Raw genomic sequence first — 26,561 nt, forward strand, 5'->3', positions numbered from 1 at the left:
ATGCTCTGTGGGGATGGCTTGAGAGGTGGAAAGAGGCTAACTGGCAGCATAGAGGAAAACCAATTTGGGCTGCTGAAGAGTGGAAAGACATTGCTACCAGGGTAGGGAAGCTGCCTGTGAAGGTCTGCCATGTGGATGCTCACGTTCCCAAGAGTAGGGCCAATGAGGAGCACCAAAACAATGAGCAAGTAGACCAGGCTGCAAAGATAGAGGTGTCAAAGATAGACTTAGATTTGCAACTGAAAGGAGAGTTATTCCTAGCTCAATGGGCCCATGATGCCTCAGGCCATCAGGGCAGGGATGCCACCTATAAGTGGGCATGAGACCGAGGGGTGGATTTAACCATGGACAGTATTTCTCAGGTTATCCATGACTGTGAGACATGTGCTGCCATCAAGCAGGCCAAGCGAGTGAAGCCCCTGTGTTACAGTGGGCGGTGGTCCAAGTACAAGTATGGGGAGGCCTGGCAGATTGACTACATCACACTGCCCCAGACACGCCAGGGCAAGTGCTATGTGCTGACCATTGTGGAAGCCACCACTGGATGGTTGGAAACCTACCCTGTGTCTCATGCTATGGCCCGGAACACCATCCAGGGCCTGGAAAAGCAAGTCCTGTGGAGACATGGTACCCCTGAGAGGATCGAGTCAGACAATGGGATTCATTTCAAGAACAGCCTTCTCAACACCTGGGCTAGGGAACATGGCATTGAGTGGGTGTACCTTATCCCCTACCATGCACCAGCTGCAGGCAAAGTGGAGAGGTACAACGGACTGTTAAAAACCACATTGAAAGTATTAGGTGGGGGATCTTTCAAAAACTGGGAGCAGCATCTGGCAAAAGCCACCTGGTTAGTTAACACCCGAGGCTCTACTAACCGAGTGGGCCCTGCCGAATCTGAGCCTTTGCAGAGAGTAGATGGAGACAAAGTCCCAGTGGTACATTACATGTCAGAGGTTTATTAGGGAAGACAGTTTAGATAAATCCTGCCTCAAATACAGACAAACCCATTTGTGGGGTTGTTTTTGCTCAGGGACCAGGTTGCACATGGTGGATAATGCAAAAAGATGGAAGAACATGATGTGTACCTCAGGGAGATCTGAATGTTGGATAAAACCTCTGTAAATATCACTGTTTGCTGAATGTTATTACCATTGTCTGTGTATAGCTGTATAATGGATGTATCATGTATGTACTTGTAGGGTTAGAATTTATATTAGTTTTAGTAGTAAGCAGACGATATGGGGATAAGGGGTGGAATGTCCTGGGTGGACTATATGATGCTTTTATCCCCAATTGTCTCATTCTGTTTATGTTGAATGATAAGTTTTGTACCTTTAGGAGCGTGGAGAGTATTATTAATAATTGGTTAGCTGAGAAAGGCCATGCTGACATAATGCCGCTGGTTAAGCTGAAAGAGGGAAGTCAGCAGTCAGTAAGCTGAAAGGAGAAGTCAGCAGTCAGTGACCATTGACAGGCAAGGACAGAATGCCCTTGCCGCAACATGAGGATAGGGAAGAGAGATTCTTCCTGAGAATATGTAGAAAGTATCAAAAGTATAACCATAAGAATGCAGAAGTAGGCGTAGTTGCTGATATGTAACTAACCAATCCTGAGCTCAACTTTCACAATATGTATGAAGCTCATTATGAACTGTATTTAACCTGCTGTACTGATCAATAAAATGAGGCCTGTGATGATCTAATTGATGTCCTGGTCTCCTTCTGTTGACATAAGAGTGTTCCAGAGAGTGAAGGGTGGGGAGAGAAGATGTGCACAGTTTGTTTTCAGACACTGCACTCACTCCTCCACATTTCTGCTCCTGACTGCGTTGTCTGCGGATGGACAGACAGCGGGACGGAGCTCTTCTTTTGCTTTTTAGTTAGTGTTAGCTAGCTGAAGCAAAGAAGTTCCCTGGACTGTTTTTTTCCTTTTTCTTTGGACCTCTTGAAACTGCTCTGGACTGAACACCCAGGAGAGCACCGGCAGCTGCAACTGTGGCCTACCTGGCCAGGCCTGGCCTGCCACAATTCCAGCACTGGAGGGACTGATCAGAGACTGAGTGAACTGAGCTTCAACCCGGGGTTTTCTCAGTTTGTCATCTCTTTTAGAGTGGCAAGGGGTCTCATTGTTTGATATTGTTTTGGTTTTATTGTTTAATAAACAGTTTTTTTCCACCTTTCTCCAAGGAAGTATTTTTTCCTCCCGGACCAGTTTGGGGGCGGAGGGGCCAATTGGATCTGCTTTTCCCACCGGAGCTCCTCTGGGGGATTTTCCCCCAGATTTGCTCTAAACCTGGACAAATACAAGATGAGAATCCTTAAAGCACCAAGGACTGTCTCTGGAACCGGAACTTCATCTGCACTGCCTCTGTCTGGTCGAGACTAAAGGTGATTATCCCTCAGTGGAGAGGGAACTTTAGGCAGAGAAGGGTATTTTGTCTCGGGAAACCTAAAAGCCACATTGTGTAGTTGGCTGTGGAATATACCCTAACCTTTGGGACAGTCTCCTGGACCCTTATTTTTAGTAAGATGTTTTCACGTTTTGAGAGGGTGAAGTTAGAGGTTGCTCTGTGGACTGGGAATCTAAAATGAGTGCTAGGTTATTTATGTGATATGGAGGGGCTTGAGAGCTGGCCTGCAAGAAAAGCTGAGTTAATAGAAGAAATAACAATTGATGATTTTTGGGTGTATCCATAGCAAAGAAGAAGACAACACCGTCAGCATGGAAACAGATTAGAAAAGATACATGAAAATTTTTGTAAGCTACACTACGTGCATAAGTAGATGTGTATGCATGCCTTTTTAAATTTCTGTAAAACTTTTGCCAATTATATTGACATTAATTGCTTTGCACCAATGAATATAATCAGTTATTGCGATGTAGTTAATAACTTAAGATCATGCTTTGTTAAGAGTATATTAGCTGGAGAACACGCAGAATAAAAAATTTTTTTCTTCTTGAACCCTGATCATGTGTGTATGTCACGTCCAACCTAACTGTGACCTTTGGTGACCCCGATGTGATGGAACTGCTGGGTGCAGGGCAGTGAGGTCGGAACCCAGCGAGCTGAGAGCAGAGGGGTGCAGCTGCCAGTCCAGACCTGATTCTGACACTTGGAAAAAAGGTGAGCCACTAGGAACAATAGGAAATAATTTAACAGATTGTTTTATCTACATGGAAATCTTTGTTTAAAATAAAAAGAGTTTAAACAATGGACTACGCTCAGAGTAGTATTTTAATTTGGGCAAAGTCTCAAAATTTTAAGACTGATGTAACTACTGCTTTTAGTGTTAGAACTTAGAAAGAAGTTGGAGAAACACTCTTGGAAGTAATTCAGAATGGGGATAAAGCAACTGCAGATCTATCTCCTACTTGGAGTTTGCTTTATAACATCTTAAAGAAGAGGAAAGTGGAGCAAGATAAAAAAGACTTGGAAGAAGTAGAAGGAGAATCAGAGGAGGAACTTGAAGTTGCTGAGGAGCAGCAGAGGGGAGAAGCTCAGCCTGAGAGTTCTGCTGTTTTTTTTTTTTTTGCAGAGACTGTTGCTAAGTCTGGTGCTACAGGGAATGAGCAAAAAGTTGATAAGGCTTCTTAGTGCTCCTCTTCAAAAGGCTTTAAATCCACGTACCCTTCTGCTACACAGCAATTAGCTGAACTTAATGTTAAATCTAACTCTGAGTCTTCAGCACAGCAACTGGCTAAGATAACCTTAAAAAAGAAACAAATTGAGCCATCCCCTCCTTTGCTTGCTCCTAATTATGAACTGCACCAACAAATGAAACTATTAACTCTTTCTCCTCCTTTGTCTTCTGATTCTGATAGTGGCGAAGAAAACACTAGAGATTAAAAAGTCTGAATAAATATATACTTCTCTTTGCTGTAAAACTGGTAATAGAGATAAGCTTGGTAAAACTGGTAATACAAATAAGCTTAGTGTTTCAAAAACTCTGCCTTCTGATCATATTATTGTAACTTGTTGTTACAATTATTGTATTATTGTTCATCAGTCTTCGGTGTTTGGAATATGTTAAAAGGAAAGCAGTTGAGACAGGAGACTGAAATTTAGTAAAAAAATAAGCCCACCAAAAGGCTCAGATGCTGTTGATATTCATGTTGATAATGCATTGTAAAATAGCTTTTCCTGTGTTTAAAGCAATTCCTAATCAAGACAAAATGATAACAATGAGGTTTTTGCATAGAAAATTGTGCAAGACCTTCAGTCTAAAGTAGCTAAATTTGGTATTAATTCTACTAAAGTAATGCAATTAATTTGTATTAATAATACAGATTTGCTGTCTCCTTATGATATTGTTCATTTGTCTACAGTTTGTTTCAACCAGTACAGTATAGAGTATTTCAAAACAATTGAAAGCAATTAGCTGAGCAAACAGCTTTAAATAATATGCAACTACCTCAGCAAAACCCTCATCGTGCTGTAAGAGTTGGTATTTTGCTTAGTCAAGGGCCTTCTTCTAATTCAGATTTATAAGCACTGTGAAATCCTCTAGTTTTAACACAAGCTTAACAATTAAGTATGAGTTCTATAACTAAAAGAATGGAAATAGCAGCTCCAAAAGCAAAATATGTCACTATAGGACAAAGTCTTAAAGAGCCTTTTCTGCAATTTGTTGAAAAAATTGCTGCAGCAATTAAAAAAACAAGTAGAGGTGAAAATTTAAGGCAAATTCTATATAAGCAGTTGGCAAGAGATTACGCAAATGAAGATTGCCAAAAAATTATTGAAGCGCTGCCAGGACATCCCTCTGTCCCTAAGATGGCCACAGCCTATTCAAAAGTTGGCAGAGTTCAACCTAAAATGACTGCATTAGCAGCAGATCTAAGGCCTCCACCAAAATATTTTTCCTGAAGAGAACAAAGTCATTTACAATCACAGTATCCTAAAAATGTTGAACAAAAAGTGAAGTCTAAAATGAATCTTACTTATAATCAATGTAGTAAAAATAAGCCCTTTGCTAAATGATGTAAATCAAAATACCATGCAAATAAACAATTGTTACAAAAAATCAAGAAAAAAAAACCGCAAAGGGGCACATATGGACACAAATACCTCAGCAACCACAAGCCCTCCCAGCATTGCAAAGTTATCCATTTCTGAACAATGCTTAGAGGCAACAATTAGCTTAGCAAGAATTGATATACCCACCACCAACATGATAACTGTTAATACTCATGATGTTGTTAAAGTACCTTTGCAAACATAGAGACCTATTGGTAAAAGTCTCAGAGCTCTTTTAATTAGAAGATCAAGTGCTACTTTAACAGGACTTAATACACATATTGGAGTAATTGATGCTAATTACATAGGACAAATTTGTGCTATGATTTCAACTAATTATCCACCAGTTACTATACCTAAAGGAACTTGTCTTGCTCAAATTGTTCCTTTTTTAAATTGTGTTCCCAAACCAGAAAATCAACTACATTCCACTAGAAGCTTCAAATCTACTAGGACGCCCCAAGTTTGCTAAGCACAACAAATGAAAGCTCAGCGGACTACATTAACGTGCACCTTGACTTCTGAAAATGCAAGACCTCAAATTGAATGGTCTGCTGGACACGAAAGCTGCTATTACAATTGTGTCTTTACACTCGTGGCTACCACAGTGGCCGGTGCAAACAAATGACACTGGGGTTGTTAAGCTAAAAGGCACCACAGTCAGTAGAAGTTCACTTTACAATATTTTGATCACAAATCCTGAAAAGCAAAAAGCAACTTTAAAGCCATCTATTACTTCTACTCTTTCGAATATATGGAATCAGGATTGTCTTAGTCAATGGGAAGTGAATATTACCACGGATTTTTAACAGAGTTCACTGTGTTACAGTGTTCAGCAACCCACTCTTGCTTTAACCTAGTTGTCCACTGTGTGAGTCAATCAGTAGCCTCTGACTGGTGAAAAATTAATTTCTCTGCAAACTTTGGTTCAAGAACAATTAATTGTAAGTCATATTGAAGCTTCATGCAATCCATGGAACATTCCTGTGTTTGTTACAAAAAAAAAATCTGATAAGTGGAGATTTGTACATGATTTAAGACAAAATAATACTGTAATGGCTACCATGAAAGCTTTACAGCCTGGTTTACCATCCTCTACTATGATTCCCATTAACTAGAAAATTATTGTGATGAATTTAAAAGATTGTTTTTTCACAATTCTCTTAGCTGTACAAGACAAAGAAAAATTTGCATTTACAGTGCCCACAATTAAACATTGTGAACCAACACAAAGGTATCAATGGAAATTTCTTTCCCAAAGAATGAAAAATTCTCCTACTATCTGTCATTAGTTTGTAACACAAACATTGTCTCCAGTAAGAGAGAAATTTCCTAATTGCTATTGTTTTCATTACATAGATGCTATTTTGTTTGCAGCCAAAAAACAAGAGCAGTTAACTGATTTGCAATCTTTTGCCATAACTTCTTTAAAAAGTTATTGCCTGTGTTTAACTCCAAAGAAAATTCAAACTGTTAAACCTTGGAAATATTTGGGTCTCATTATGTCTCAAAAACAAATGAAACCTGAAAAAATTCAATTACAAAACAAAGTTAAAAATTTGACTGATATGCAAAAATTAATAAAATTAATTAATTAAATAAAACCTTATTTAAGATTACTAATTCACAATTACAGCCTCTTTTTGAAATGTTGAAGAAATCAGACAATCCTACTGATGTCCATGTGCTAACCCCAGAAGCTCTTTCTGTTCTTGAAAAGGTTGAGAAAGCTCTGTGTAAGAAATTTATTTCTCGCATTGATCTGACACAAGTAATGCAGGTGTTCATTCTGATTGACAAGATAATTCCTTGTTAAATTCTTGTGCAATGAAATTATCAGTAGAAATATCCTTTACATATTTTAAAATGGTTGTTTATACCTTCCAAACCTGTGAAAACTGCTCCTAGTCTTTTTGAATTGATTGCTGAAATTATTATTAAGGCTCAGAAATTATGTGTCAAGCTGAAATCCTAAAAAAATTGTTTTGCCTGTGCAGAATTAGTATGTTAAGTGGTATCTTTCCAACAATTATCAGTTGCAAGCAGCTATGGCTGTTTTCACAAGACAGGTGTCTTATCATTTACCAAGTCACCCCTTGTTAAAATATTTTCCAAAAGTACCTGTTAGTCAAAAGCAATGAAGCATGAAAAGTCCTGTGGATAGACCAACTGTTTTTACAGATGGTCCTAGGAAAACAAAAAAAGCTGTAGTAACTTAGAAAGTTAATAGTAATTAGCAACATGTAATCAAATTTCAGACAAGATCACCTCAAACTGTTGAATTGCAAGCCATGACAACAGCTTTTCAGTTGTTCCCTCAAGCTGTAAACATTGTCACATATTCTGCTTTTGTAACAAATTTGACCAAAAAGTTAGATAAGGTTGTTTTATCTGAAGTTAATCATTGTCGTTTATTTGAGGTGTTGCTGGAATTGTAGAATACAATCCAGCAATGCACTAAACTATATTTTGTAGTACACATTCACAGTCACACATCTTTACCAAGATTTTTCACTGAAAAGAACACTGTAGCTAATGCTCTTGTTGCCAATACTGCTTTAACATTTCCTAATCGTAAACAACAAGCAATTTTGTCTCATCAATTTTATCATCAAGGAGCTCAAGGTCTGCAGTTGCAATTTGGCCTTAGTAACAATAATCCTCATTCAATTATCACTGCATGCCATGATTGTGAAAGTTCACATGTTCCTGTGTATTATAGAACAAATCCCAGAAAGTTGCAAGCTTTGCAACTCTAGCAGACAAACATTACTGAAACTGCTGATTTTGGGAGATTGAAACATGTACGTGTTTCGATTGATACCTAGCTATAAATATTATTTGTGACTTCAAAAGTCTTTTTCTGTTTTAGGGGTGCCTCAATAAATTAAGACTAATAATAGATCTGGTTATGCTTCTCAAAAAACAAAGTTTGTTTTTTTTTTTTTGCTGCTTAAGATGTTGTACATAGTACAAGTATTCCTAATTCTTCCACTAAACAAGCTATTGTGGAATGTGCCCATGGCACATTGAAGCATCAGCTTGAAAAACAAAAAAAGAGAATGCAAAGAAAGCCCTCCAAGCACAATTAAACAAAGCAGTTTTTGTGCTGAATTTTTATCCTACAAAGAAACAACTTCTTCCTTTGTTTTCTCATTTTTCCTCATTAATTTCAAAAAGATCTAAGTTGCAAAAGCCTGTTCAAGTGCAAATGAGAAATCTAATTAGTGGTCAATGAAGCAGTCCTGTAAATTTAATAACCTAGAAGAAGAGATATGCTTACGTCTCTACAGAAAATGGACCACATTAAATATCTACTCCTTGTGTTAAACCTTATCTGGAACGCACCAGAGGGAACAGTGTTGCGGTGTGTCTTAAGCTTCCGGGTCCCTTCCCCAGGTGTGCCTATATCTCTCTCCCTTCCCCCTTGCCCCCATGCTGAGTGAGTCCTGTCAATCAGGCCTAACATTCCAGCAAGGCGTTGTGTGGTTGGTCAAGTTCAAAGGATGCCCCTCAGGCCCAGGGGTCATTGGCCTTTCTGGGTGTCATCTTCCCCTGAGACCCTGCCCCTCTCACCTGGTTGGTGGCTCACCTGTACCTCCCCTCCCCCTGTCCCTGAGCTTAAAAGGTGATCAGACCATGCGACCGGGATTCTGTTGGAGCAGTTGCTCACGTTCAGACCTCTGTAACCATGGAATAAACCTCTGGACATTAAACCCTCCAGCAGAATCCTCTCCTTTTTCTCTTCACCATCGTCTGAAATCTTCCTCCTGAGGTAAACGGGGTTCCTAACAAGCCTGGACTTGTTCAGTGCCCAGCTGCAATCACCAGCAAGCCAAGGTATCTCTGGGGTGATACACCGCAGTTGCTGCCTTTGGCCCAGCAGCAAGGGTCAGACTGGCCCAGGCACAATATAACTGGTAATATTGGGATTCCTATTCCAATAGAACAGAATGGAAGATTCCACTACAACTGAAAAAGGAATGTGTGAGTAACACTGGCTGAGGATACACATCAAGACATGCTGTGCCTGTCAGTTTCCAGTCCTAAAAATCCATTCTCTACGTGGTCTTGTAAGTGTACCTCTTAATAACTAGGTATATCCTTTACAAGCTTTTAATTGTAAACCAATAAATCCTGTACACAATATAAATTTCTAAGATAGTATCTATGTACACTTGCCTCAAGTTTCCATTGAGCCACAAGAGCTAGAATTACTAAGATCATTGCAAATAGATGCTTGTGCAATGTTTAGTTACAAAGGAAAAGACAAGACAACAGAAAGGCAGTCTCAGGATGTAAATACAACACTAGACATTCATAGAAATTCAAGTTTGTGGTGTAACTATACCTCACGTCATGTATCATGTGCCTTTGATGTATCTTTGCAACTATCAAAAAGTGTGTTTTTAATCTGTAGTGATTGTGCTTGAGTTGGTATTCCAAGAAAGATAAGAAAAAGTCCCTGCAGTTTGGAGCAGTTAACTCTATTGACACCCAACATAGCAATAATGCATCAAAAAACAAGAAGCAACGATCGCTTCAGCATAAATTTGCTTCTCAATACCAGGATTAAGGGGCTTTGTGAAGACCTGCTTCTATTACTTCTGCTTCAATTTTTGCACCTGGAGTAGCTTCAGCTTATGCTCTATCTTCCTTAAATAAGCTTAGTTGTTGGCTTGCTAAGCAAAGCAATGACACATCTGTGGCTTTAAGTAGATTACTGCTAGGTGTAAACCGCATTAGACATGCAACATTGCAAAACAAAGCAACTGTATATTTCTTATTGTTACCTCATGGTCATGGATGCCAAAATTTTAAAAGTATGTGTTGCATGAATTTATCAAATCACTGTAAATCAATCTACAAAACTATTGCAAACTTGAAAGAGAGTCAATCACTTCAAAGTAAATGACAAATGCAGATAGTTGAATAGTTTTTTCAAAAGCTAAGGCATCACTAGGTGGCTTAAGGCCTTGTTGAAGACTGGATGGTTAATTTTGTTGGAATTGTAATTATTGCTCTGTGTCTCTCTTGTCTGCCTGGATTTTTGCATCAGGCCCTGCAAAAATCCTTGTAAGCTGTGTTTGTCACTCAAATACAAAAAGGGGGAAGTATGGAGGGGCTTGACAGCTGGCCTGCAAGAAAAGCTGAGTTAATAGAAGAAATAACAATTGATGATTTCTGAGTGTATCCATAGCAAAGAAGAAGACAAGGCCGTCAGCATGGAAACAGATTAGAAAAGATACATGAAAATTTTTGTAAGCTACACTACATGCATAAGTAGATGTGTATGCATGCCTTTTTAAATTTCTGTAAAACTTTTGCCAATTATATTGACATTAATTGCTTTGCACCAATGAATATAGTCAGTTCTTGTGATGTAGTTAATGACTTAAGATCATGCTTTGTTAAGAGTATACAAGCTGGAGAACATGCAGAATAAAAAACTTTTTTCTTCTTGGTCCCTGACCATGTGTGTATGTCATGTCTGACCTAACGGTGACAAACAACAAAGGTTCATCTGTGAAAGTTATTAAGTCATAGCTCAAGACATTTGTTTGGACACAGAGCAAAATATCTGTCACTTTGAAATTCATCCTAACAAGACTTCTGAAACAGTCCTGATATACATAGGCAATGGGTGTGCATGCTTTAGAACTGCTTGTGACATTGTATTTGTAGCAAACATAGTAGTGGATACTAAAAATCATTCAAATTTTTATCCTTGTAACTTTACCGAAATTGCAGGATGTGATTTTTTTTATGAAGCTCCAGTTACCTCTCACTACCTTTTACAATCCAACTACACACTGATTCCCAAACTGATGCCTACTCTTTTGGGAACCCAGGAAATTCCTCTGGCTGCCCTGGAGGATGCGAGACCCTGTCAGGGGGCTTGGAGACCTTGGCACAGAGCCCAGGACCCCTGTGCCTTTGATGTAGCCCTTGGAAAAAAAAATTACCAACCTTGTCGTGGTTTGAGAGGAAGTGAATTTTTTGGGATGCTGTGGTCTAACCAATGGGTGCTCAGATTTGAATATTGGCACCTGGTGTGGCCACTGGGGACATGGATACGCCTCTGAGAACACAGGGGTTAAAAGAAGAGAACTCCCAGGAAAACTTTCTCTTGGGTTCTGGTGGGGAAACAGGTCAGACCTCCCCTGCCCAGCTGCTGCCGGCTGGGTAGGGGAGGGGAAGCCATGCAGCTGGGTGAGGTAGTCCTGGGCCTTGGACAGAGATAGGAGGTGAAGAGGCCCTTGAGGACAGAAGGGTGGAGGAGCACTGAGAGGCATCAGGCAGCCACCCCCCATACGCCCTGCCACTCTCCCCCCAGGAGAGAGAGAGAGAGAGAGAGAGAGAGAGAGAGAGAGAGCTGGTGTCTGTGCCTGTGCCACCTTGAAATTTGATAGCAGCTGGCTGAGAAGGAGAAGGACGGTGAGCAGGTGCCTGACAGGGCAACATGGGAGTTCTGGACAAGCAGAGACTGAGATTTTTAACCCTTTTCTTGCATAATGGAAACCTTACAAATGCTAATCCTCCTGGAGCTGAATGAGAAGAGATAAGAGATGAGAGAAGAGGAAATGGGCCACGAGAGAAGTGGAGAAGAATCTTAGGTGGGAGGAGATGATGGAGTGGCTTTGGCTGGACCTTTCTTGTATAGCCATGGATGGAACCAATTTTTTTTCCTGTGACACAGAGACTGCATTTAGGGTGAGTCAATGACTTGGAGCCAAGGGAGTGCAGTGATGTTAGGTGAGAGAGTGCATGAACAGAGACAACAGTTGAGGAGGGTGGTTGGTGCCCTTGATCTTCAGTGGAAGAGAAGATCTCTGTTTTTGAGACCCCTCGGCCCCAGGGGGTGAAATTTGGGGGGGGAGGTGTCCCGAAAGTGAGAGCCTGTGCTCTTTTTTGGAACTGGACAAAGCACCCTTAAAAGGAAAACCCTAGAAGTAGCCCTGGTCCATGTGCAGTGATGAGAGCACTGGACATGGAAGGAAGATGTCATGATGGCAATGATCACTGGGCGATGCCATGAGTGACAGGAAACACAAGAGGTCTCAACTATGTTTCCAGGGGAAGCCTATGGTGCAAGAGGGACTCCTCACCCCTTGATGAACTGAGAATGGATTATCTAAAGGGTGGTGATGGACTGAGGGTTGGTGATCTGAGGGATGGATGTATTGGAAATTTGGTGGGGGGGGAGGAGGAACTGTTTTTGGAAGGTTTTCATTCTTTCTGTGTGTTTCTTTTTACATATAGTTGTAAGTTAATAAAGTTTTCTCTTCTTTATTCCTAAGTTGGAGCCTGCTCTATTGCAGTGACTTGATGAGGGCTCCTCAGGGTGAGAGAGAAGACGAGAATCTTGCTTCATGATCAGAAGGCTGGATTTATTAATTTATGATATATAATACATTATGACTATACTAAAAAGAATAGAGAGAAAAGTTGCAGAAGCTGCTAAGCTAAGAATAGAATAGAAATCTAAAAACAAGAGAGCTCTCTGAGAATCTGTCCCTGAGCTTGGTCCTGTGATTGGTCCTTAATTGTAAACATGGAACATGAGCCAATCACAGGTGCACCTATTGCATTTCACATCAGCAGATAATAATTGTTTACATTTTTCTTCTGAGGCCTCAGCTTCCCAGAAGAGGAAAAATCCCAAAGAGAGGATTTAATGAAAAAATGTCTGTGACAATGCTTTTCTATATTTCTGGTTACATCTCACAGCAGACACCAGGGAGAATGTATTTTCATGGGGGTACTGACATTGCGCCATCATCAAACCATGAAAAACCTTTATATGAAGAAGTACAAGCCATGAAAGTTTAAACGAAATGGTAGTGAATTTATTACAAGGTGGAAAAATAGATTTTTTGGGGTTTTTAGAATGGGAGTTCAGGGGGCAAGATGGAGGAATCTCGGCATGTCCAACCTTTCTCTTTCTTCTTCTTGGCCTCCGTCTTCTGCCGTGATGTTGGCACTTTTAGATTGGTTTAGAGTAGAAGCTTACTGTCTAACAGAGGTGATAGGTATTGGAAAGTAATTCTAAATAGTGTATAGGTAGTTTTTAGTATAAAAAGATAACACCACCCCGGAGGTGGGCAGAGTGCCTCAGACTGTCCTGCTAAGTAGACCACAGCAGGACAGGAGAAAGAATTTTATAGATTAGAAACAATAAACAACCTTCAGACCGAGAACTGAAGAGCTCTGACTCCTTCTTCGAGCACTGGGCTGGGAAAAGAGACTTTCTAACATATCTTGGTGTCACTCTGACCAGCAGAGATACTCCCATTGGGATGAGCCTCCATTTGGTAAAGCAATTGTTGCTCCATAAGGACTTAATCAAAATTTTGGAAAAGATCAAGAAAAACAGACAGAAGACCCTGGTAACTGTTCATCATAATGTGAGACAAATACACCGTGCCATGGAAAGAGTAAGGAAAGATGTTGAGCACAGGTGGTGGGATGCCCTTTTTGAGTGGTTGCCTACTGCCACAAGTGTCCTGAACAATATGTGTTATCCCATCATTATCCTTTTGATTCTAGTTTTGATTGGTTTTATTTTATCGGCAATCTTATTCATTATGAATTGGAGAGCAATGAAATGGTTAGCAAAATTAACATCTATAATTAATGCACACAACTTAGCTGATGTCCTCTTCAATATGGACATCCCCAAGACGGTTGACTCAAGGCAATTATAAATTAGAGAGTGTTTTGAAATAATCTTCTATTTTCTTTTATGATTTGTGAAAATTACTTTTGATTTTTAGTGAAATGTTTTGAAAAAAAATATTTTAAATTAATACTTATTGTATTTTTTTACTGCTTTCTTGCTTTTGATTATTTGAAAAATTGTTTAACAAATAATATTGTTTTAATTAATATTATATTTGTTTTTTATTTCCCTTTTTCTACGTTTTCCTTCTTTTCTCTCTCTCTCTCTCTCTGACATACTATCGCAGTTTTTCTGGGATGTACTACCAACAACGAGTCCTGAAGACTTCGCAATGACACTGCAGAACCCTGCTCATGAAGACCCCTTGAAAACAGTCGTGAGTCACCGGCTGGTGAGAGAGATGGTCTGGAGTTCCCCTCATTTGCCTCATGACATTCACAAGGACAGACATCGGGACCCTGAGGACCCTGATCCAAATTCTGGCCTGCCAGTGGTGGATGAATGCCAAATAATCCCGAGGCCCCTGAGCAGAATTCTGGCCTGCCAAGTGATTGTTCACAGCTTTGTTTACAGTGACTGCTTCTGGCAGGGCCTGCCAAGGGGACACCACGCCCTGGGTATGCTGGCACCCGTTTCGTGAAAAAAACTTGTTAATTTCCCCACCTCTTGGACTGTTTGGTCTTTTCTGGGGTAACTTTTGGTGGTCTCTCCATGGAAGACCCCTCATCTGCCATTCAACCACTGTGACGGGTGGACTGAGATGGGAGAAGCCTCTCCCTCAAGGACCGAGACATGAAACCCCTATATGGAGAAGATCCCCCCTCCCAATGACCAAGACTGAAACCCCTAACACAGGGAAGGTGTGTGGGGGAGCGCACCTGACTAAAGTGAGATGGTTGCCTGCAGGTGTGGCCTTTGGACCAAGAAGACAATGGTTCTTGCCTACTGCTGAGAACATGGACTGGCTGTATCCATCTTCAATGCCTTCTTTCTCCCTCAGCGATTTCAATAGACTTATTCTTTATTGTATCTATTCCCCCTCAACAGTTATAAGATCTGTTCCCCCCCTCTCAGCAATGGACTATAATAGAACCTTGAGTTAACCAGGTTTCTCGTGATCTCTCCAACGTGACAGGCATATTCCTTCGGCTGGACTACAAAGGACTTTGTCTCTATGTTTGGTAGCTATATTCCTCTCTCTCTCTCTCTCTCTTCCTCCCCCTCTTTTCTATTCTTTTCCTTTCCCTAATTTAATGCATTTGCTGGGCTCATTCAATAAAGGTGCATTTGTTTTGATTGATGCTGCAATCCCCTTTCTGTGTTGGTTTTTGCACTCTGAGATCAGTAAAATGAACCATCATAACTCCCTACTCGTAAAGCAGATTGTGACACAATGGGGGGAACCACAATTTCCACAGGCAGTCCACTAATTGACACAGATTGTTACTCAAGACTGTGTGAAATATCTGCATTTAGAGAAAAATAACAGGGATGCAAGGAAAAAAAAAGAAGGAGGGTATACACTAGAAGGAGGTCTGTATCAGGCATTTTGGAAAGACTGAATGTCTCAAGTTCCTCAGTCAATGGGGAAAGAGAGAGGAAAATGCAGCTCAAAAGGACAAAAAGAAGGCTGTGTCCCCTAGAAATTTTGAGAGACCCCAGGGGAAATGCCCCATGGCCTCTCCCTTTATTGCAATGAAGTTACAGGGCTCCTTTGTTTCATTCTGGACATAAATCTCTGGCGTTTGTGAATCAATTTTCTTGAGAACACTGCAACACAACTCTGAGAATTGTGCCACTATTAATTCACTTGGATACTGGGGAGATTTATTTAATGCACCAACCCTTCCCGAGCATTCAGTTTCCATCCCACCAAAGCCACAAAGACCCTTACTAGCACAGGAATCAGTTCCAGGGGCTTAGATTCAGGTATAGATCTGAGGGCTCCTGCACCCTTCCAGAGCCTTCAGGGGCAGCTTTCCCTCAGGAATCCCTGCAGATTTGGGCAATGTGTGCAAGGGCTGTGGGCTCTGATTCCCCTCACCCACCTCACAGGAGATGCTCCCGTTGCTCCCAGCCTTGGCTTCCCAGCAGACACCGGCAGTCGAGGGCCCAGCTCAGGGGACACAGCACAGCAGCAGGGGCAGGCCTGGGGTACACGGTGGGTGTGGAGAAGAAGATGAGAACCCCTTGAGAACTCAGGAGGAAGAGCAGCAGGAAGGAGAGGCCCCAAAATCTTAAAGGAGAAGAGCAGGCAGTCAGGAAAAAGCAACCCATGAGCATGGCAGATTCATTCCAGGGAGCACTGGAGGCCAACCTTTTTCCTTCACTGGCAACTGCCCAGGCAGCAAAGACTGCTCAGGGCTCTTCTGGGGAGGTGACCAGAGCGGGGTTTCACCTGGGACCTACATCCATGTTCCCCCACCAGAAGGAAGCTGGACATGCTGAAGAGGTGGGACAGAGCAAAGGCCCTGAAGGTCACCAAGGCCAAGTGCAGGTGCTGCCCCTGGGCCAGGGCAATTCCAGGCACAGACCCAAGCTGGGAAGAGAATGGATTGAGAGCAGCCCTGAGGAGAAGGGCTTGGAGGTGCTGATTAGTGAGAGGCTGTGCAGGGAACATCTGTGCTCTGGGGGCAGCAGACAAGGTGAGGAGGGGGCAGAGCCAGGGGAACAGCACTGCCAAGGGGGCAGCAGGGCCCTGTCCCACCCCTGCCCACAGCACGCAGCTGCTGCTGGGGGGAAGCTCAGGGCCCTGGAGAGGGGAGAGAAGCAGCGCTGGGCTTGGATCCCAGCAGGCACTGAGCCCCCCCAGCAGCTCCTGTGCTCCCACCAGCAGGATGGGGACAGGATGGCGACAGCAGAAACAGGAAAATCCACTGGCTCGAGATAAAGGCAGTTCAGCAGCAGAGGAAACTGGGTGTGCTGGCAGAGCACAGGAGGGATTTCAGACACCAATTGTTTTCTTTGTTAATGTAAAAAATGCATATTATATGGCTCTACACAGATATTTACTACATGTATTATGTTGTATTGATTAGTAGTGCTGTATTAACATTTTAATAGTATGGTAAATGTAGTTTTGTAGTTAAAATGTAACTTTTGTAGTTAAAATAGAAACTATGTATGTACCTTTTAAGAAAGGAATGAGGTACTCGCACCAAATGGCAGCTATGAGACACCAAAATCTTTCAGAGAAAAAGAATTTATTGCTCCATTATCAGAAGACTAACTTCTTTCTGCCTCTCTCAGTCCTGAAGAGGCTGTCAGGATTAAGAGGAAGAAGTTGACACTGATCAGAGAGAATTCTTGGTTTGAATGTAATTTATGCATCATGAGAGGCATAATGAGATGTATGAATGGGCAACACGCAATTACTTTTAAGGGTTAATCCTCTGTTAGTATGTGTCCCTTTGTGGGCTTATTTTGCCCAGAAAAAGGTACCTGGACCATCTGCAATGCTTTGTTTTTATTGTCTTTTATTGTCCTAATCTCAAATGTTAAAATTTTTATTACTCTAATTATATTACTATTTTATAACCTTTTTATGACTATTAAAATTTTTAAAATTCTAAAAACAAGTGATTGGCATTTTTCACAGGCACATGTCCAGCTGCTCCCTGGGCAGCAGAGCCTCAGTGCAGGATGGCTGCTCAGGATGGGAACTGCTGGTTCAGGGTCACTGCTGCAGCTTGTCCACTTGAGCCACTTGTCCCAGCCCTGTTCCCTCCCAAGTTCTGTCCAAATGGAGCACTGAAAGGACTGGTTCAGTCTCAGGAGCCAGAGGCTGCCCTGGACAACATCAACTCCAGCCCAGCCACACCCTGAACCTGCCCCCAGGCAGCCTTGGCACTCCCCGCACAGCTTCCCAGTGCTGCAGGAAAAGGGGAAGAGCCCCATGCGACTGTGTCAGTGCTTGCAGAGAGGCACTAAACACGTTCAGGGCGTAACTCGGAACCGAATTCGTCCTTGGAAGCAAAGGAGGGAGGCAGCAAGGCTGACAGCAGGACCTGCCATGGGAATGCCTGCACCCCGTTTCACAGGAACAGCCCCCGAGAGTGTTTTCCGCAGCCCTGCCCCAGGAAAAGGGGCCCTGGGAACACTGCTGCCTTTGTGGGGCTGTCCCAGGGACCAGAGCGCTCGGGGTGGTGATGCTTAGAGTGTAAGAGAGGAGAATCCCACCCTCCCTGCGCGGGCAGGAAAAGGAATGATCCCCCCGGCTCCTGCCTTCAGGGGAGCGCAGCCATCCGGCCCCGCCGCGGGGCTGGGGGTGCCCGGGCCGGGCAGGGTCGGCCCCGCCTGCGGGGAGCGTTTCCCGGCCGGGCACGGGCTGGCGGCAGGGAAGGGACTCCGCTCGCCATCTGTGCCCGGCCAGCCCCGCTGCCGGCTCTCGGGACAGCCTCTGCGCCTCTGCAGCCTTCCCTGTGCCCCTGCATCCCCGCATCCATCCCTCCTCCTTCCCCCGCCGCTCCGCTCCCACCGCTCTGAGCCCGGGGCCCTCCCAGCTCAGCCCCTGCAGCGCACACGGCTGCCCCGAGCTCCCCAAAGCGGTGCCAGCAAAGGCGGCTTCTGCAGCCCACGCTCGGAGCGCACAGCGCCCGCCCGCTGCCCTCAGCCCCCTCTGCTCCTGCCCTGCCATCTCCCCAGCCCTGGCAAAGCACAGGGAACAGGAGGCAGGAGAGCAACAAGATCCCGCTCCCGGCTGCTCCCGGCTCCCGGCCCCGCAGCTCATCCCCATGCCCATGCCCATGGCCATGCCCATGGCCATCCCCATCCCCTACCTTCTCCCTCTGGGCCTTGCAGCTCCTAGGCTTGTAGAAGTCCCGCACAGCTCACACATCTCCAGCTCTTTAGGAGGAATCTGCTTCCCCTTTTATCGGAACAGTGAGGGAGTTGCTTCCCAGGAAATCATGTGTTTTCCTGCAACAATGGGAAAGGTACACTGCTGCTGCCTGGTTTGGGATGAAAATGTTTCTTGTAAGAGGTGGACTTGGTCATGTTGGAGGTCTTTTCCGTCCGTAATGTTTCTATGATTCCATGGAGGGCAGAAGGAGCTGGGCAGAGCCTTCAGCTCCTTGCTGGAAGCCACCCACCCTGCTCCCCTTAGCCTGGATTATGGAATCCCAGAACTGGACATCCTGTGCCAAGGCCTATTCACTCTTACAGGGAGGAATTCTTTCCCAGTATCCCATCCATCCCTGCCCTCTGGCAGTGGAAGCCATTCCCTGTGTCCTGTCTCTCCATGCCTCGTCCCCATTCCCTCTGCAGCTCTCCTGGAGTGCCTTCAGGCCCTGCAAGGTGCTCTGAGCTCTCCCTGGATCCTTCTCCTCTCCAGGTGAACACCCCAAGCTCTGAGGAAAGGAGGGTTCAGGTGAGATGCTTGGTGGTGCCATCACATCAGCTCTGTGCTCGGAACAGCCCAGGGACACCAGAGACAACGTCCAAAGCCATCAGCCCCTCAGCTCATGCAGGCCAGGGAGATTCCCTGGGCTGGGGCAAGGCCAGAAGAAGGAAGATGGGAAACCGGCACCCCCAGCACAGCTTCTGCAGCCAGAGCCATCCTGGCAAACCCACAGAGCATCCATTATTAATACCGAGGGAACAACATGGGCAAGTCCCATGGCACAGGGGTTGCCACCAGCAGCTCCCATCATGTTTTCCAGCTCAGGAAGAGGGCACAGATGGTGCCAGCATCCAGGATCTGGGGTTCCAGGCCATGGGGTCAGGCTACTACAAAAATATCCCTCTGATTTTGGCATAGAAGAAATGCTGATGCCCCGGTGGGGTGTTTTCTCCTTCAGCACTGGCTCAAGGCTGCGGGACCCCCTGGAGCAAGAAGCCATAGGGCAGGAGGGAAATGCCCTGGATTTGGGGTGGGAGGGATTAAAGGACAAGCACCAGGAATGGGGTGTTCCTGAGGGAAATGGTACAAAATTTTCTGTAACTTTAGTCAGGTGTCTCTGCAAGCTGGTGTGGTGCAAGAGCCATGGACTAGACACAACTGATAAGCACTTTTTAGTGACCCAGTGGCTGGTGCTGGCCACCTTAAAACAGATGAAAGCAACAGCTGAGGCGCTACGGGCCCTGCCTGCTGGAACATCCAGCAGGGATGGAGAATGAAGTGGAGCCACGGGGGGAATGAATGCCATCTCAGATGTGTGCGTAGAGAGGACAGGTGAGAAGCTGAGGGATGAGTTTTCAGAACCCCTTATCCCTGTGACACTACCCCACTGCGCTGCTGCCAGATCTCCCCCACTGCCACCAGCACTGGCAGCGTCTGCATCACACATGGGTGCATCTGTACAGTGCCTGGGACCACCCACACTGTGTCTGCAGGAGCCATTGCTTTACTCCACGTCCCATGTTGCTGTTAACTCACTTGGCCCGTCCGTGCCTGTGGCTGGTTGGGCAGCCCAGCCACTGCCTGGCAGGCCCACTCACAGCTTCAGTGCGCAGGTCAAAGCTGGAAGTCAGGTGGTACCTGGCGTTGGAAGCGTCAGTGTGGAGCTGAGAACATCTGAACCCAGAAGTGCTGTTGGGAGGTTGTCAGCACCCAGGACTGCAGGACATCACACCATGGCCCATACATAGCCAGGGCTCAAGAAGCCTGAGCGATGCTGCAGCAGCCAGCCCCTGAGGGGCTTGGGGATCCTGTTGACTGTGGGCAGCCCTGGGGACCAGCAGAGCAGAGCAGAGCTGCACCCCACCAGGAGATGCCCCAGGATGGGCGCCACATCACCTAGCAACCACTGTCTGCAGTTGGAGGCCAATACAGCCCTCTGAGCCAACCACGGCCATGCTGAGAACCACTATCCTGGAGATCAGTAGAGGGCCAGCGTGTCACAGTCCATTCTACAGCCCAGCCAGCAGAAGCTGGTGGAGAAGCTCACCATCCTTACTTAAAAACTGTGCCGTTGGCATGCTTACCCAGCTCTACAACATTAAGAAGGCAAGTGGATTCCACAAATGGAATGCGAAACCAATATGTCACAGACATGTTTTATGAAAAATCTTTTCCCTAGGATTTTTTCTCCTGAGAAGCTGAGAGGCCTCCGGAACAAAATGTAAACAATGATTATCTGCTGTTGTGGAATGCAACAGGTGCATCTGTGATTGGTCTCATGTGGTTGTTTTTAATTAATGGCCAATCACAGTCCAGCTGTGTCTCTCTCTGGTCAGACATAGGATTTTGTTATTCATTCCTTTCTTTCTCCTTGCTTGCAAGCCTTCTGATGAAATCCTCTCTTCTATTCTTTTAGTATAGTTTTAATATAATATATATCATCAAATAATAAATCAAGCATTCTGAAACCTGGAGTAAGATTCTCATCTCTTCCCTCTTCCTGGAACCCCTGTGAACACCACCATACCAATACGACTAGACAATCTCCCTAAAGAAAAATCTACCTTTTAAAACCAGCAAGAAGCCTTAACAAAGGCTTACTGTAACACTGCTTAGTCCATAGGGTTTCAACAACTACGTTGTATATACCTTATTTGTCACCCTGAGAATACTGGAAATGTGTGAACTCTTCTACTAGACCTGCTGTCCTTAAAATATGTACTGTATTTAATAACATCTTAGTAACATGTAAGTATCAACAGTCACATACAGCTCTATATATTACAGTTGAATTTATATGCATATATCATATTTAGTTTAACTAGATTTCAGTCTTCTCTAATGACCATGTCAAAATCATGAAATATATAACAAAAGTGGTCTGCTGTATTTCACTCATAAGCATGATCAGCTGTTTTGCATTCTCTCCATTTGCAGCTGGAGAAAGAACATGTCCCAGGAACAAGCCTTTGAGTAAGAGAGGCAGTTTGAAGATTTTAAGGGTTACATATACTGTTGTTAGGAAAGTTGAGTGAATAATAGGAGGAAGCTGTTAATGGTACATCTACCTGACATGGCAAACTATTTTCTAATACAGCATGCATTATGTGTGGGGAGAGAGTTTATATCTTACAGACTGCCGTAAAATAAGAAATACCACAACTCCACAAAATCAGATCAATCAAAGCACTCCTAATCTACTAGTAATAATTAACAAAGTCTGAACTTATGTTTTCTATCTCAAGGCTTTGTACATATATCCATTCACACGATACCACAGTAATTAACTACAACAGACACACGGGTTTGCGGAAATATTTTCCCAAATATACTGTAGCAGTGTAGACCACTATAAAACATTGATTGTGGTGTCTAAAGACAGCACATCTAGTTAAATATTGCCTTTGTGTTCACAGCTTTAAGTTATAATGAACAGGGAGTTATATCAATAAAAGTACTGAAGGTATTATAAATGAAAGTGCTAGAAGTTTCCATGAACTCCAAAGATCTTAGAGAGGTGTCTGAGTGCTAGGTTTGTAGAAAGAAAGGTGTTTCATTAGCAAATTTCAGTTTCAGAGTATTCTGGCTGGGTACTTGCCACCTTGATGTTGCAGTTGAGACAGCCACAAAACACAAGGTTCATGCAGCAACAGCCAACTTTTATTGAATATAGTTTATATAGTTTTCAAAACCCGGCATGGTTGGTCCTGATTGGCTGAATTTAGGTGCCACCCAGCTTATTGGCTAATAGCTGTCTGCATCCCTAACAGCTTAGACTGGTTCCCTAATGGCTTAGACTGGTTGAGTTACATAATTAGGGTTATCTATTACTGTGAGGCCTCCAGGCCAGGTGTTGGCCACCACAGTGTCACTTCTGTTTACAATATCTGCAAAATCATTTTCATGCTAAAAATCCCTGTCAACTCCCCTTCATATTTATTCATGGCTAAGCACTCATTCCAACTCCTGTTGAAGTCAATAGCAGATTTCTGGACAAGGCAGCAATAGGATTAAACCTACAAGGTCTATCACTGAAATATTGATTTGCATGTTTGCTTATTTTTGAATTAAAATATGACCATGGATTTTTAATGTTGGGTTTTTGCAGCTAAGTATGCAGATGCAATAATCACAGAACTGAGGTCACTGGAGATTACAGAAAGGTTAAATCTATGCATGGGCAGGTAATAACAGGAACTCCTAATTAGCAAAAAGGTTTGTCCTGCAGCATTAAGGTCATGTCGATGTACTTTTTCTGAAAAAGCATATTGATTGAAGATGTATAATCAACCCATAAGCATGTTTAGAAATAATTGGAATTACTGATTTAGCCCTTGTGCACTGCAAATTAGCACCTTCCTTTTTCATTGTTGCTGACTGGCCTGTCATTTCACACACAATGGTACAGGCACATATGGTTATTCATAGCTCACTTCTTCCAAAATCTGCTCTTCCAAAAAAGATTTGAGCACATTTGAGTACAAAAGCAGTGCATCTTACCTTTGAAAAGATTATCAGCCCATCCAGAGAGTGAACTTCAAAACTCTCAACAAAAGGAAAAGGTTCATTATTTGTACCACTGCTACTGAGCGATGATGCTAAGTATACTGATGGTGCACTTGCAAAATTTAGTAACAAGTGACAAATTTGAAATCTGGAATGTGAACTTCACCTTGTCTCTTAGGTGTGTTATACATATTCCTTTGGTTGTTTATAGGTTGTTCATGTTAAGAAACTTTCTCAACAGATATTAATAGACATTTGTTTGTAAAATTTCCTGTTGGTTTTTGTTTGGTAGTGCTTCTTGTTTTATTAGATCTATTGTTTTACTGTTCATAATGAAAAAAGTGCATGTTGTGTTGGACACTATCCAGAATTCAATGAGTTGAAATATGTTCAAGTCGTTGTTGTTAAAACAAAGAAGAGGGAGTGTGGGAAAGGCCCATGAAAGCCTTGGATGTTCTTAAAATTCTCAATTGTGTTCAAAATGACCTAACAGGCCGACAGTTAATGGATGTAGGATACTGTCAACAATTGTAAGACAATCTACCCATTACTTCACTTCAACCTGAAGAGTCATTTAATTTAAGGACATTACTAACAAAAGGACGTGTAAATTTTTAATTATACACCTGGACATGACCTGTAAGACCAAACCGCAACAAGACAGCAAAGTGTTATTTCTGACAGATTTTTGAATGTTATCTCTTACAATTTTGAATATTACCTTTGATAGTTTTTTGAGTTAACTTGTTTGTAGCTTTTTAAAGTTTGAACAGTTCAAACATATATGTGAACAGTGTGCAGCAGGTGTACATCCTGCAAAACTGCGCTCATTTTTGATAGCTCCTGGACATGCTTGTAAAATCTTTTGAAAGTATGTGGAATAGACCAATGGCTGGTAAGGTTAGGCTTGTTGAGTTGGGTGAAGAGGCTCATTATAACTCGGCTTATAATTTATGCCATGTTTGTTATGCTTTCTGCAAGGGCTCTGCAGAGGAATGACAGACACTGCCTTTGTATTTAAAAACAAAATCAGGGGAAATGTGGTGGCTAACATCTGGCCTGGAGGCCTCACAGTTAGAGATAACCCTAATTATAACTTGACAAGTCTATGCCATTAGGGAAAAGAGCTAAACATCCTTAGAAGGAAGGCACAGAAAAGTGTGGGGGGGTTAGAATTCAAACAGCAGATGCCAGCCAATACCCACAAGCAGCCATTGGCCTGTGTGCTGGGTGGTATCCAAATTCAGCCAGTCAGGATCAACCATGGGACTTTTGAAAACCCTATAAAAAGGAACTGCACTTGATAAAATTTGCTGTTGCTGCACGAACTATGGAGTACCATGCTCTGTTTATCTCAGCTGCAACATGTTTTCTCCTAAATTTGTCTCTAAACCAAAATACAAGGAATAAAGAAGGCCCTCAGGCAGAGAGAATGAATCCTTCAGTGTTAGAGCCAGCTCTGCAGGAGGTCAAATTGATGGGGATGTAGCATGAAGAGGACCCAGGAACAATCCCAGCTGAACCCTGGGTTGCACTAAAGCTGGGGAGTGAAGAAGATTTTTGATAGATACAGGAGCAACAGATTCACCTTTGAATACATGCAAAGGAAAACTTAGTCAGAGACAACAAATGTAGATGGTGAGATGCAGTAAAAGGAAAAAAGGCTGATAATCCAACCATAAAAATTCAAACTTGGACAAAGGTGCCTAACCCACCAATTTTTGTATATGCCTAACCGTCCTGGTCACCTTGAAATTATTAAAAATACAGTGTGTGATCCTTATGATAATGAACTGAGGGAAAATGATTCTTTACCTCCCTCAATTCCCTTCCCTGCGCTGGTTAATTAGATGTGAGCTATAGTTCTCACCTTGATTTTTCTGGCCATTTGAGGGGTGTCCCCAACAACTACATATGTCCCATGTTAATGTTCAGACTCAGGACAAAAATAATTTGCGGTTTCAATTGCTTTGCCTTCCCCAGTAACCAACATGTTTCTTTAACTGTCATTTGGAGTTGTGGGTGCTCCCAAAGCATGCCCTACAAATATACTCTTACTCAAGGGTACAACCCCTGAGAAAGCGTCTTTGAGGGAAGACACTTGTGCCCCATATCTGTGAAAACGGTTGTGGGGGCTTTACAGAGACCAATAGCACAAGTGATTAGTAAAACTCCTTTTGAGTTTTTAGTAACCCTTCTGATAAAAAAGCCATCCTTCATCCTCCAGCTCACCTACTGGGGATGAAGAACAGGGTTTCCCTACATCTTTACTTTTTGTGGATCTTCTAAGGGAGAAGCCATAGTGGGATAGAAATGTTGGTTGGTCTCTTCTTTTTCAGCCACCCTTTCACTAATAACACCAGGCTATCACTAGGCTGATCATCCGTAAGTGTTTTCAGGATCCCCTCTTGCAAACCAGACCCCATGAAGAGATTGTGCGCTTGTCTATGGATTACAATTAAACCCTTTGGCCATCAGCTACCCAAGTTGTAGCAGGCTGGTTTCTGCCTGGCAGTGCTCCTGCGGGTGGAGATGAGAATTCTTAAAGCACTGAGGACCGTCTGAGGGAGTGGAACTTCATCTGCAGTGCCTCTGTCTGGTGGAGACTAAAGGTGAGTATCCCTCAGTGGAGAGGGATCTTTAGGCAGGGATGGGTATTTTGATTTGGGGAACCTAAAAGCCACATTGTGTAATTGGCTGTGGAATATACCCTGTCCTTTGGGATAGTCTCCTGGACCCTTATTTTTAGTTAGTTGTTTTCACGTTTTGAGAGGGTGAAGTTAGAGGTTGCTGTGTGGACTGGGAATCCAAAATGGTTTCTAGATTATCCATGTCGTATGGAGGGGCTTGACAGCTGGCCTGCAAGCAAAGCTAAGTTAATAGAAGAAATAACAACTGATGATTTTTGGGTGTATCCATAGCAAAGAAGAAGACAAGGCCGTCAGCATGGAAACAGATTAGAAAAGATACATGAAAATTTTTGTAAACTAGATTACATGCATAAGTAGATGTGTGTACGTGCCTTTTTAAATTTCTGTAAAACTTTTGCCAATTATATTGATGTTAATGTCTTTGCACCAATGAATATTATAAGTGATTGTGATGTAGCTATGGACTTAAGATCATGCTTTGTTAAAAGTATATAAGCTGGAGAACACGCAGAATAACAAACATTTTTCTTCTTGGACCCTGATTACGCGTGTATGTCACGTCCGACCTAACGGTGACAAACAACAAGGGTTCATCTGAGAAAGTAATGCTCAAGACATTTGTTTGGACACAGAGCAAAGTATCTGTCACTTTGAAATTCATCCTAACAAGACTTCTGAAACAGTCCTGATATATACAGGCAATGGGTGTGCATGCTTTAGAACTGCTTGTGATATTGCATTCGTAGCAAACATAGTCGTGGATACTAAAAATCATTCAAATTTTTATGCTTGTAACTTTACCAAAATTGCAGGATGCGATTTTCCTTATGAAGCTCCAGTTACCTCTCACTACCTTTTACA

The 26,561-nt window shown here is 43.0% G+C and overlaps 1 protein-coding gene across 8 annotated transcripts in view; it reads right to left on the minus strand.

Moving 5' to 3' along the window:
- Positions 1–18,538, minus strand: part of LOC131082116 (interferon-induced very large GTPase 1-like) — a 63,914-nt gene extending 45,376 nt beyond the window's left edge. For 3 of the 8 annotated variants that reach the window (XR_009114311.1, XM_058021771.1, XM_058021766.1), the window contains exons 1-3: positions 18,482–18,538; positions 16,021–16,147; positions 15,752–15,939 (exon numbers count right to left, since the gene is read on the minus strand). The gene's annotated coding sequence lies outside the window, so the exon portion shown is untranslated. Of the gene's footprint in view, positions 1–15,751; positions 15,940–16,020; positions 16,148–16,832; positions 16,964–18,481 lie in introns of all 8 variants that reach the window. The other 5 variants (XM_058021772.1, XM_058021770.1, XM_058021767.1 and 2 more) reach the window with 4 other exon arrangements.
- Between the last annotated feature and the right edge of the window lie 8,023 nt (positions 18,539–26,561).

This window comes from Melospiza georgiana, chromosome 3 (genome assembly GCF_028018845.1).
Source record: "Melospiza georgiana isolate bMelGeo1 chromosome 3, bMelGeo1.pri, whole genome shotgun sequence".
NCBI classification, from domain to species: domain Eukaryota; kingdom Metazoa; phylum Chordata; class Aves; order Passeriformes; family Passerellidae; genus Melospiza; species Melospiza georgiana.